The 13782-nt window shown below is 43.8% G+C and overlaps 1 protein-coding gene across 2 annotated transcripts in view; it reads left to right on the top strand.

The window, feature by feature from the left end:
* Positions 1–13782, top strand: part of sema6a (sema domain, transmembrane domain (TM), and cytoplasmic domain, (semaphorin) 6A) — a 126994-nt gene continuing 113212 nt past the window's right edge. The window contains exon 1 of one of the 2 annotated variants that reach the window (XM_074669512.1): positions 1–456. The gene's annotated coding sequence lies outside the window, so the exon portion shown is untranslated. The remainder of the gene's footprint in view (positions 457–13782) is intronic. The other variant, XM_074669513.1, reaches the window with a different exon arrangement.

Raw genomic sequence — 13782 nt, 5'->3', positions numbered from 1 at the left:
ATACCCCCCGTTCCAGCGACGTAGCTCCTCCCTATGTATGTGTGAGAGCGTGTGTGTGTAGCGGGTGGGTGACAGCTGGGATCGCTGCGCTCCGCTCCAGTCTGGTAAAGCTTCATCTCCAAATAGGATGACCGTCGGCTTTTGTGGAAGGGACTGTATCCAGCTCCGTAGCTAGCTCTGGGACACTCTGCGCGTTCACTTTAACCTGAGGGGAGTTTTAAAACCCAAACGAACCCTTTTATTTCCCCTCCTGGTTGGATTTCCGATGGATATTCTCGTTTGAAGAGGTGTGATTTGAGCGCGGCATGTAACAAAAAGAAGCGCAAGAGAAAAGTAGCGCTCGTATTGTTATTCCGAAGCGAGCACCGTCTGAACTGCTTTGAGAGCCATGTCCAATGGATTACTAAAGACAGACCTGTGAAACCACTCCGAAGCGCATCCATTCATGAGCTGAAGGTAAGATTTCTTTGTTTATTTCAAACTTTGGGTGCGCGTAGAGCCTGTACCAGTCTTTCTCTAGCCCCGGAGGCTTGTTTTCTCTTCAGGCAGGCAGGCTGCCGGGCGACAAGTGCATCAGACCCACGGCGTTACTTCGGCAACTTAACGTGATTGTGCGCTTATGAACAGCAAATCTCAAGTTCAAAACCACCTGAAAGTGCCTTTATTTTATTTTTGGTTTGATCTGTGACCCATTTTCATATGAAAACAACCTTGTGGCGATATAAACAGACAACAGTTTCGTGCGTAATCCCTCTAATGCTGTTTACCCATACGGAATAAAGAAGTATCAGTCACAGAGTATCCCTGAAACCTGAGTCTAAACAAAAAGATAACGTTACTGCGATCAGTACGGGAGGCTGGTACATGTTGAGGATAAAAAACGTGCTTGCTGGGGGAACTTGCTGGACACGGAGCGAGTGTTGTTTCTGTTTCTCAGTCTAACAGCGCTTCTTTTATTCACTTCAACCCCTCTGACTGAGGATGCTTTAAAACTAGACAACCGTATCGAAGTGTGATGAGGGTAAACACAGAACAATCTGATATTATATGAGCTCAATAACAAGTCCACGCCTGATTTGTTTCGAAAACGCAGAAACACTGAGGTGCTTGTTCCAGTACAATGCATGATGGGAATTTCATTTGCTATTAATTTTCACACTATTGAAAACAGCAAAATCAGAGCAGCAATTTGCATGTATGCTAATGGTGCTGGTAGCCTGTTTTACAAGCTTAATGCTGCTCCATCTGATTCACAAAGGTTTCTTTAAATGTGCTTTGTTCTAAATGCAGATTTTTAGCTTTCCTAAGTGAGTTAGGATAGACCCTCGCCTCCCTCTTCCTCTCTTTCTCTCTCCCTCTGACAGACACATAGACTAGGGTGTGTTCAGGGACTTCCAGCTACCATGAGTCTGACTGGCCACCATTACTCATACCCCAAAAGATCAATCAAATGTTTGTAATTCTGACAAGGATAGAAAATTGCACCGGTCTTCAGAAGTGGATTTGCCATTAAATGAAGTGCTTTAACAAGCTGGGAGAGGAGCGAGAGGCCTCATGAACCTGAGCCAGCAGCCTGACTGCCAACACCCAGCCAGAGATTTCCCTCTCCTCTCCTCTCCTCTCCTCTCCTCTCCTCTCCTCTCCTCTCCTCTCCTCCCAGTATAAAAAAATCCCCCTAGAGGCACTGGGAAAGCTGGAAAAAGGATTCAGCAACTCTGAATGTAGGTTATAGATTATCAAGTGTGCAAAAGGGGGTGATAGCAACGGATGAATCCAAGAAGTACTGAAGGCACACAGAAAAATGTGCTTCATGTCACCTGAATTTCAGCAGTGAGAAGTAGTGTTTTGGAAATGTGATTCTAGTATTGGTCTTTACAATAAGGGAAAAAAGATTAGAGGATTTGATGCCAGAACTGAAAGGAAGGGGTGTGTGTTTTATCTGTTTTCCTCAAATCACTGGAAATATCTGGTAATGGACTAATGTGTGCAGGTTTTTCTCACTATGACCTGATGTTTCCCATCAGATGGATACAGGCTGCACTTCTGATTACACGTAGATCTTGAATGTAGAATAGCAGAATGTTTTTTAATATTTTACCACCCCTCCTCCGACAACATGAGCCTCAAGGCGTTCTCATGTCCTGGAGGCTTTTTTGAGATGTTGCACAGACTGTAAATCCCCCCCTTACACCGCTTCATGCAACAACACAAAAGCAGAGTGCAAATCCTGCTATTAGCACTACATACTATGGCATGTTGTGCTGCTGATGCTTGAATTACAGCGTGATTACCTTTGTGACAGCAGCCTGCCTGCTCTTCTCCTCCTGGAGAGGCAGGATAGAGCCAAGCGGAGCCACTGGAGTTGTTGCTTGTATTTGGAGCAATGCTCCGTGGAGCGTTTGATCCGCCGATCCCCTAACAATGGCAGTGGGGATGGCATTGTGTGTGACTGATGTGGATTTGTCACACTGTATGTGTGTGTGTGTGCATGTGTATGTGTGAGTTTGAAAGTGAGACAGAGAGATGAGAGTTGGTATTTACCTTTGCCCGTTAAGGACAGATGCAGACACAGCCTGAATAGCTTTGAATAATTGATAAATGGCTTTGCTCCCGTTGAAATGAATTGGCCCTCTATTATAAACAGGCACACCGGTCAGCTGCTGTTAACCATTGCTCCTCATTCAGTCAGTGTCAATACCCAGCGTTCAATAGTGTGTGTATTTATGCATATTTCATCACAGCCATGTTTTATTGATGCTTCTCTTCGTGTGTGGGCTGCTGTGTGTATTTTTTATTAAACAATTAGGGTGCAAGCAAGCATCAAACCCCTCTCACTCATCTGGATGTGATTTATTGATGCTTAACCTATTTTCCAGATTCCACATCTTTCTAAATTGCCGCTGCTTCAATTACACAGCCTGCACACTAAATGACAAACCTGCTCCAGCAGTGGCATATGTCCAGAAAGAAGAGGATAATCATGAGTTTGCATTTGTGTTTTTAGCACAGCACATCTTGCTGTGGAAATACAGCACAGCAGAATCAGAGGATCTGTGTGTTTTAATGGAAATGTCCATCACCGTGTTACATCGCACATTCGCTGATTTAGGCTGTACTCGAGCTGGCTCTCGTTTCAGATTCAGTGGGTGTTTCGGTGTTGTGATTCAGAAGGTGAAAAAAGAGACAGGAAGATATTCTAACCTGCTGTAGCAAATTACACAACTCCCCCTCTCTGTAAACATTTTATTTAATCTCCTGCTGCTCCATCTTTTATTTTTCTGGGGCTATGATTCCTCTCAGTGATTATTAGATAAACGCTTTTCATTTTATCTAAAAAATCATGGTGAGTAATGTTACACAAGCATGAGAGGTGATGGCAAACCTACTTCTGAATTCGGATAACTCAGCTCTGTTAGTATATTACAGCAGTTTGCTTTTCTTTCCAGTTACTTTGGATCATACCGCCCACTATTAACAAGAGTTGATGAATGATATTCATTATACTACAGGGACCTAATATATCTCACTGTGCAGTATGGTCCAGCTTTCACAGCATGGCTCATTGACAATGTAATCACCCTCTAATCACTTGCTTCAGCATCTTGTTCCATGCTCTCTATGTCTATAAAACACACACACACAAACACACACATATGCATGGATACAGGGCGTTCCAGCTCCTAACTTTCATTGTGTCGTTCTAACTGGCTGCTCCACTCCCACTTAGCCTTAACCCCTTCCAGCTCCCAATGTGAATCCATTGAATTAACCGTCCATGTGCTAAACGCTCCTCATCCTCATTACATTAACATAATTGATTGAGTGTGTTGTCTGTTTACGCCAAGAAAGCCAGAGGCATGCAGGAGCAGGCAAAAAAAGGCTCATTTGGGCGGAATTGGCGGACAGTCTGTTGGTGTTTTTGGCTGTTGCTCCCTGGCAAAGCTTTGTTGTTAGAAATTAAATGAATTAGAAAGTGATAGCCAGCTCATCTGAGGACTGTTGAGGAGCCAACTTTTCTACTTCTTTTGAAACCACAGCAAAAATCTTTTGCGATGAGCTCTCTCTCTCTTCCTGAACATGTATTTTTAAGCATTTAGCACATGCGATGTAATACCCCTGTCTGAGCTGACTTTGGTCGCCTGTCATTACACAAATGGAAGGGAAAGGAAATGCATTTGCAGGGATAATCCAAAAGCAGCAGGGCTTTGTGTGATTGCCTAGGAGGTAGATGAATGTCTGGCCTTGAAAGAGAGCCATTCTTGTGCGGATCAGATGATGTAAATGCTTACACGGTGTAAAAAAAATAAAATAAAATGTCCTAATTCCTGTCCTGCTGTTGTGCTCTTACAGGTGAGAGCAGCCAGCTGTGAGTCATGCAGACAGCCACAGTCTGTTAAGACTCATTAGGGCCACATCCGCTCTGTGTGGCTGTGGTTGTTTCTGTGGTTAGTGTGCTTGTCGGCAGCCAATAAGGAAGTGTGTGTGTCATGGGGATGTTAAGCATGAGGAAAACTCTGCCGCCTCTTCATTCGCTCTCTGAGCCCTGACTCTGCCCTTTAAACTCATGTGTTTGTGAGCATTTTCAATTTTCTGTGTGTATATTTCCACAAAGCGCACAGGGTGGCTAATGGTGGTGGTGGTGGGGAGGTTGGAGAGTGTGTACTCAGTGTTGTGTGAGTATGCGTGTGTGTTTGCATGGCGTTGTTCGAGTGCATCTGTCCCTCCTCCCCGGGCCCCAGCGATTGGCACTGCATCTCTCATCTATTAATCATAGAGAGCGCTTGCTCTCTCATTCCGTTGCCATAGTTTCAGGACCTGAGACAGTGTTGGGGTGCCTGGCTGCCTAAAGAGAGGAGAAGTGAGAAGGAGAAGAGGAAAAGGAAAGAGGTGTGACTGTGGAGGAAAGAAGGAAATTATATAAACATTATAGCAAAAGGAAGGCGGAACAATTGAAACAGAGCAGAGGAGGAAGGATGGGAAGTGATTGAAAGAGCAATGGCGGGCTAACACAGCGGGCAGGTCCTCGCACGGCGGATGAGTGTGCTTCAAGAACCAAAATGGATTCCATTTTTATCTCAGCAGTGAACCCTCTATCTCCTTCTGTGCGTGCATCTTTTCATTCTCAGTCTAACACACATACAAAAATAAAAAAAAACTCCCTCCATCTCAGTGAAGGAGAATATTTTCACAGAAGGCATCATCTGGTGAATAGCATCATGGGGCGGCTGCATCTCCACTGTGTTACAGTACACTGAGTGGCTGTTATTGCACCTTGCTATTACAATGGAAAAGACTTCAGCTGAGATAGACCAGGGCCTCCTGTTTCATGCTCAGTTGGGTGTTTTGATGGTAAATCATGCTGAATTCATGTGCCATTCAATGACAATCAACAAATATGGAAATTTCCAAGGCAGGGGCTACCTACTGCTGTCATGCCTGGCCCCTCAATCTCACTCTCATCATCTGCCTGTCTTTTTCCTCCTTTTCCCATTTTCTACTTCTCTTCCTTCCTCTACATTCAGATTTTTTTCTCTCTGTGGAGGGAGAGAGCTGAGCATTCACTGCTTCTTTCAGAAAAAATGGGGGTGCTGTAGGCTCCGTACCTCCCAAATGACCTTATAATCTCATTTAGGTCGTTTTAATGGCTTGCCGTGCTCTAATGTGGTGGTTGTATTATCGCCTTGTCTCGTCACGTCATACGCTGCCTTCTTACTCATGAGCCTTTCCACCTGGGGCTTTCAGAGAGCAGGCGAACCAGCAGCAGCAGCACAGTAATCATGGGATTCACTTCAGCACACACAACCACCTTTATCACACAATTGTACTTGGACTTACCCGCACATACACATGTGTGCACAAAAGACAGATGTAAGAGCACAGGAAATCGGTCAGCAGGGCAGTTTTCTTTCATGTCACTGAGTGGGGAGAAGGATAAAGAAAGGCTGTCATTGTTACAGTGCTGCACAGTGAGTGCCAATGGGCAGAAACCCAAGAATACAGGATTGTGGAGCCCACTGTGTAATTCTCCCCCTCACTGTGTGTGGACTTTCTGTTGGGGGAATTACTGTTAGGGGACAGGAGGACAAAGGAGGGAGTGCAAGGGTGCATTTGCTCTTTGTGCTGATGGCACCGGGCTGCTTTTGTGCCTTTGAAGTGATGGGATTGCAGGTGACATCATAGCGGTCACATTCTCAGGTGCAGCAGGTGAATTAATCCAGGTGGGGGAGGCGGTAAAGAGGTGTGTGTGTGTCTGTGTGTGTGCAAATCCAGCTTGGTAAATGCTCCCGTAGAGTCAGGCATTCCTGGCTGTGTGTTGGGATGTGCATGTGTGTGTGTGTGCATCAGTCATCAAAGTGGAGGAAAGCCAGTGTGTAAGGTGATCTGTATGCTCGCGGCAGAGCAGCAGTCATACCCTCCCAGAGGCTCTAAGCCTCGACGAATGTGGAACAAGATGATGCTTCTTCTGAAGCCTCTCTGCCGGGTTCCATGTGCAGGCCAACCTAGACGACAATGATTCAGTTCATCATCTGAGCCTCTGGATTTCCTCTGCTGCAACATCCATGCTTGAATCATCAGTCAGCAGGGATTGAGCTTCATATAATCTGATACCGCTCTCTAAAACTTGTGTGCAAACATTTATTAGCGTGTCCCTAAACCTGGCAGGATGAGCTCAGTTTAAACAAGCATTGACTGATATCCTAGACAGCGGGTAATTTGTTACAGCCATCCTCAGCTCATCTGACACACTGATGATGATGATAGATTGCTTGTAATTGGCCCTGGGTGAGTATTAATTATTTCCAGGTGACTGCTAAATCTTTATGATGACCTGTAGTTTTACCATCCCAGATAGAGAGGAAAGATTTCTACTTTCAGACGCTTAAAAGTAATCTAACAGCTCAGATACCTTCAGCTGGTGGATGTAAGTGTTTAAATTACACACTGGCACATCCATGAGGTAAGTTCATATCCACACTGTTTCTTACATCAGATGGAGAAATACAGACTGAAACCTTGTTAAGAAATCAGACCTCTGCTGGTCACAGTGGCTGGCAGACTACAAGTGATTCCCCTGAGGCTCCTCTATTTCAGAATCCAATCAGCCAGAACCCTGAACAATATTACCTCTGTGTGTGTGTGTACATTTATTACATTGCTAATGAACAAATTGCAGCCATGTGGCATGGTCTGGTGGTGTGGCTTGTTAGAAAAAAAAAAAAAAGAAGAAACACACACAGGCTCACACACCCCCATGCACACACTCCAGTCCCCAGCCGCCTATCTTCCCCCTTCCCTCTGTTCACCACAGTTCACACACACGCACACACACAAACACACACACACCCAACCACAAGGCCCCCAGTGTTCTCGGCCTGTCCGTCCATCAGCTCATGCAGAGCGCTGGGCTGGGAGTACTTATCATCACTCTGCTGAGCGGAGGCCTCACACACACACACACACAGACACACACATACATACATGCATGCATGCACACTACTCAGTCAGCACAGGGAGGCTGTAAGGTATAGCTGAGGCTGCTGGACTGATTAAATGTACGGTGTGACAGCAGCCTGAGCTGACACCAGGAGGAGAGGCGGCTGATAGGCAAATGGAGACTAGCAGGCAGGTAGACAGGTAGGAGGGAGAGCCTATCTCCAATGGAATACATTTCAATATATTTAATTTGCTTTGCCAAATACAGCATAGAGGAAATGGAATTGCTGCCTGAATTACATTTGCTGGGAATGTTTATACAGAGCAGGAAGTGTAATATCCTTTTTCCTACAGAAAGGAGTAAAAGGTGAATGTTTGGACATGCAAAAGCCTGGACTGTGACCTGGAGACCAAAGTTCACGTTGTCAGAAAGTGACATCTGAAAACAAACTCAGTTGAGACGAGGGGAAAACTGGTGGTTTTGATGTCTGGAGCTTCATTCATTGTTGACTTAAAGAGCCTTTTAACTGAAGGACGTTGCTGCACTTTGTACATAACACCCCATAAAACCACAAGGTGTCATTTTTACACTCTGTTTTCTGTGTACTGGAGCAAACAGGATGTGTTGTGTTAATTAGCTTGAGATGCTTTTTGCAGACGATGTTGCAACTCCTCAGAATTAAACACTTTCACATCATTTCACACCTTAAACTCGTGGTATTATCCAGATCATTAAAATTTAGACATTAGAGTTTTTGAGAATCTTGCGGTTTGCACATGTACTTCAAAGCAGTCTCACATCTGGATAAACTCAGTTTAAGTCAGGTGAAGGCCGGATTGCAGGACGGTGCATGCAGGAGGAAAGGGATGAGTCTACTGTTACAGTGTCTGTTTCTGTTCTAATATTACTTCAGCATGTAAAAGGATGTTTATACACCGCAAACACAAGATCAAAACTCACAATCATGGTGAGCTCTGTTGAATAATAAGCAGATAAATTGTTCAGTAACTCAGTACTTTTGCATGAGCTATGGTTATAACTTGATCAGGCAATTAATTGGTGTGAATCATTTTATTTAGTGTCTTGTAACTTAAGTTTAAGCATGCCTCTTAAAACATCTGTAAAAACACTTTTTGTGGGAGGAAAGAGGAAACACTTTTGGGAATCTATAAGACAGACTGATGGAGATGTCAAGCAGAAGCAGATATTCAACGTTCAGGGAGCATGGAGGAATACACAGACTCAGAGCTAACTGGGATATTTAAGCAGACAGGTAGAGAAGGAGATAGACTGTCAGACAGAATAATAGAAAAAGCCTGGACTGTTGGCAGGGGAGGCAAGTGGTGAGGTTTGGAGGTAAAGAAACTCAACACATCTCTTCTTCAAAATGACTCCTAGTGAAAAGAAATAATATTTCGCCTCGCCCCCATCCTTACCCCTTTTAATCTGGACAAAAGCAGCTCTGTATGTGGGCAGGTAATCAGGCGAGCGGGTTGATAGGCAGGAAGACCGACAAGCTGTGAGGCAGGAAAAGAGAAGTTGTGCCTTGCATGATAATGTATTCATTCATCCCCCACTCTGATAATGTTCGCAGCATGCGTGGCTTGATTCATTCATCACAGCCTACTGGGGGCCTTTTTACGTTATTTGTTAAAAAGGTTCTCTGCTTTTCAAAACCTGTTAAGGTTGTGATTTGTGTGCTGACTGGATTATTCAGGAGGCGATTGCAGCTTGGTTTGTGAAGATGTGCTTGCAACCAGTGCCTTGTTTGTGTATGTATGCACTCTTGCATAAATCGGTGTGTGTGGAGACTGAGAATTCTGCAATGAGGCCTATTTTGGTCCCTGCGTAGTTCAGTTTGATTGGCCAGGGCACCAGCTGCATACTGAAATGCCGCGTCTTTTCATCTACTCTCTTCCTCACCCAATCTGGGACCATCTCATCCGTTTTCCTGATAAGTTCTCAGTATTTCTTTCTTGTGGGATCTGTTTAATTTCATCCAAATAACCAAGAAATCCTTTGTTTATTGATTGTGGTAATATACAGCAATTGAACCCGTGATTATTTAATTGAGCTGGGAGCCAGAGTGCAGAGGCATGGCGATGTGCCCAGTTTCTCTGAGGAGAGTTTGATGAGTCAAAAGTGGTCAGACATCATCACAGAGAATTTATTTCTGTTTTTGGAGGAGATTATTAGAGTGTGAGTGTTTTCTCAGCATCAGGTACTGTTTGCATAAAGGATTCAGAGTGCGCGTCTCAGATGTGTGACAGGTAGGAAAAACACAAGCAGGCCAATCCATGACTCATCCCCTCTTCAAGTTTCTTTCTCTCTCCTGATCCGTCTTTCGCCTTCTGCATGTTTGCGTCAAGAGTACATGTGAGCTAACACAGGTTGCATGCAATCTAGTAATGCTAGCTTTGTTTAGTAATGCTAGCCTGGTAACTAGATAGCAACACAGAACACGAGGAGAGGGTATCTAAACCCAGTGTCAGTTTATCATTTACACACTGGAGCTTGGTTGCTAATGGAGAATTTTGCATGGTTATTTGTTTTTGTTTTAAATTTGATATTACTTTTTGGGGGTCTTTTTAGTTGTTTTGATGATATTGTCGTATTCCTCTTCAGTTATTCGAAAGAATCATGTTGCTAATGTCTGTTTTCATCACATGGCTTCACTACCTGGTCTCCATCTTTGGTTTACACCGCAAAGTTACAACACGTTACATCACCACCCATGACAACGAATGAGACAGCAACAGAGAAAAAGGAGGTGGGATGAGTCTGTGGAGGTGCAGCTCTGACCTAGATAAGATGAGGAGTTAGGAGTGTTGAGTAGGCCGTTTGTTGTCATCCAGCCTGTGCCACTGATCTTCATCCGTCTCCCTGCTGGATTTTTTGTATCTCTGCTCAGTCCTGTGAGGTGCAGCTGAATTCCCTCAAGCTGACTGGTTAATTGTTGCAGACTCTATCTAGAACAAACAGGTTTTCATGCAGCCAGCTGATAAGATGGGACACGGTGGTTTGTTCATACTGGCGCCACTGCAGCCGTCATTTGTTTCACACATTAACAGGTGAAGGACTTAGTGTGCGTTCGCCTGTGTGTGTATGCGCTTGTGTTAGTCGAGCCGTCTAACTCCGTCTGACCTGCACTTTGGTAAATGAACAGCCGCAGATAGCACAGGCGACATTACTTGGACAAGGATATTTGATGTCATTACAACACTGTGAAGAATGAGGATGTGGTTAGGAATAATGAGATCATTTGCGTGCATTTCCCAATACAGTCTCATGCTTACACACACACACACACACACACACACACACACACACACACACACACACACACACACACACACACACACACGCACACAGGTCTACACACTTCTGAGACACAATCACATGCCCTCACTTGCACACAAGCATGAGTAAACAAACAAAAACACATAAACCCAATAAAACAAGACCCAAAGTCAATAAAGCTGTGACAGCTGAGCAATGAAATGACAGATTTGAAATACATACCATGGCAGAATTTCAGCACATAACTGGGTTTCTAGCATTTAATATCAGGTTTTTATGTGCTTCTGGTGGTTGATATAGACCATAACTTTTAGGCTGCAGTTGTGTTTTTGGTTTAAAGGAAAAGAAAGCTTTCTGATTGGAGTGAGAATAATGTGCTAGTCAATTTATCGCCACATTAAGGCATGATATTTTAATTTCACAGGGCTGACTATCTCACCAGGAGTGTATCCTCTTTTAAATTCACATTTTTTGATACGTTCACTGGTATTCTTTTTCCCAAAAAGAGAAAATATGATGATTGTTGAGGAAAACAACACTGCAGGGTTTCAGCTATTTTCACTTCCACTTATCACCAGAGCCTCAGTCTTGTTGAAGGCCTGCAATATGCAGCGTGCATGGTCTCAATTACCTAGGGACCCTGTATATCTCACCTCTGCCACTTACATAACAAGGCGTGACTTTGTGTATGAGCGCTCTCCTTGCCTGCCCCACCCTGGAGGCAGTCAAAGTTATTCCTTCATCACAGGGATTCCCAAGCTTGTAACATCGGGCTAATTATTATTACAGTAAATACTGTCACGGCTGTGACTACAGCATCAACTGAATGGAAGAGGTGAGCACCAGGGAGATGTATTTAGTTAATTGATTGTTATTTAAAATCCTCTGCGAATGATAGAAGTCAGTGTGCTATTTTAGAGAAAGAGTGACACTATTTTTTATCTAGAATACCTTGTGGGATATCAAGAGAGTGTGTTTTTAACTCATTTTAAACAGTCAAACTGGTTATAATACTGTAGGAGTTCAAACTCTGAATAGATGCTTTGATTTAGCAGCGGTACTTCAGTCCATTTAGGATGTTCCAAAAAGGGCAAAGTCTCCTATTTTGTCCTGACTGAGCAATTTCTCATCCGCTCTTCATCTTTAATTCCCTGTGCCACTATAGTGAGATTAAATAAAGATTGTGGTTGGGGGAGACATCGATTTTAGTGGCGAGAACGTTAGCCAGCTCTCAGGGGCTTTTTATAGCCATTAGTAATACTTATTCATACCCTGAGATGCATTGTGTTACACCTAAAGGAGGGTGTAGACGCTGATGGCGTGATCATGATCAATAGAGGCATTAATACTCTTTTTGCACTGCATGTCCTGTTCTCTCAGATGGCTGCTGTCTTCCTCTTTTAGATAGAGCCACCGTCATGTGTTCAGTACTTGGTTTTCAAATGTGATCAGTTCATATGATGCAGTCATAAGAGTGCAGTAACAGCACTAAAAGAGGAAAGGTCAGTCATAGGAACAGCTTGCTGACTACAGTAGGCCTGCCATATGCCTCCAGTAAACAGAGCTAAAAGGAGATATTATTCACAGTGTTCACAGTGGGATGCAATAAGGAGATGAATAGAGGGGAAAGGGGTGTGTGTGTGTGTGTGGGGGGGGGGGGGGTCTGACAAGTCAAGAGGCTTTGGTTACCCTTTTAACTGATAGCTATCTCTCAAATGGACAGAGATGCGAGCACACCTGTGTTGCAGCCATTTGTATAAGAGGACAAACAGTGTATTTCATTACCAGGTGGGTGATGGAACTTTATCCACCTCTGAGGACTTTTATGGTGCAGTTTTGATGAGCAAATATGTATAAGAGATAACAAGCTTTGGACAGGCTTTTATGGTATTGTGATGGTGAGAAACTTGAGATGAGTGATGTAGGTTTGAATAGGTTGCAGTGATACTGGAATGACAGATAGTTTTAAATGTAAAGTCTCCTTCAGCTTCTCTGCTGTTTGGAGTTCCTCAGGGTCTTGTTTTAGGACCGGGACTTTTCCTGCTTCTCATGCTTTCCCTGGGGCATTTGCTTTATTGCTTTTAAGACATTATATCACTGATGCCACAAACCATTGGCCTGGTTCAACTGTCCTCCTCTTGTATAGTTGTTCAGCGCCTGATCAGTTGTTCAGGTCTCTTAGTTTTTGTCTATCTTAACCATGACATAAACACACACCCAGGAATTCAGGCCTGTGCACACAAGCATTCATAAACCAAAGATAGAGCTCCTCCATGTCACACGTACATCACAGCTACATATGTTGCTGGTGTTGCTCCGCCCTCAGGGTGGAGCCATGCTATGTTATAGGTTGGGCAGGGCTGCATATGTGTCCCTCTCTGGTGTCTGTTATCTGGGTTTTGGGCTGGGTTCTCTGTATCAAGTGTCAGTGGATTGGACATGTGCAGGGAGTCAGATGACTTTGTGGTCAGATGAAGATCTGATCCGTGAGAAGCTGACTTCTCTGACTCAGGTTTTCTTTGTTTTGTTGGCGTCAGAGGTCTACATGAGACTACAATCAAATAATGAAAAGAGGTTAGCTAGATGGATAGAGCAACAACTATTAGTGGATTGAGCATTTAGCCAATTAACGGAAAATTAATGAGCAAACATTTTTATTCCAACTAACCAATTAGTCCAAAAGCAAAAAGAAAAGTCAAAATGGGCACAATATGTTTCACACTGCTAAACACTGTCAGAGTGTGTGAGAAACCAAGTCAAATTGGATAACAGGGAGTGTGGCTAATGTCAGAAAAGCTTGCATCACCAGCCTTCGCTCCTCCTTTTAGGTTAACATTCACGACATCCAATTTTATCTCCATATTCTAGATCAAAATATTGCCAAACAAAGCTTAGGATGCCATCTGTGTTTGATTACATCTGGGTTGTCAAGCACCAAAGCATTGAGACAGTAACCATCAGCCAAAGCTACAGCCCCAAATAGCGGGGGGTTTGCTGTGCTACATCTTGGACATATAAAATGTTGAGAAATCTCTAACTTTAAGGCT

This window comes from Halichoeres trimaculatus, unplaced genomic scaffold (genome assembly GCF_033239565.1).
Source record: "Halichoeres trimaculatus isolate MK-OKI-2021-1 unplaced genomic scaffold, fHalTri1.1 fHalTri1_scaffold_5, whole genome shotgun sequence".
Taxonomy (NCBI): Eukaryota; Metazoa; Chordata; class Actinopteri; order Labriformes; family Labridae; genus Halichoeres; species Halichoeres trimaculatus.
The sequence above is the reverse complement of the archived record's forward strand: the minus strand, read 5'-3'. Positions and strand labels throughout refer to the sequence as shown.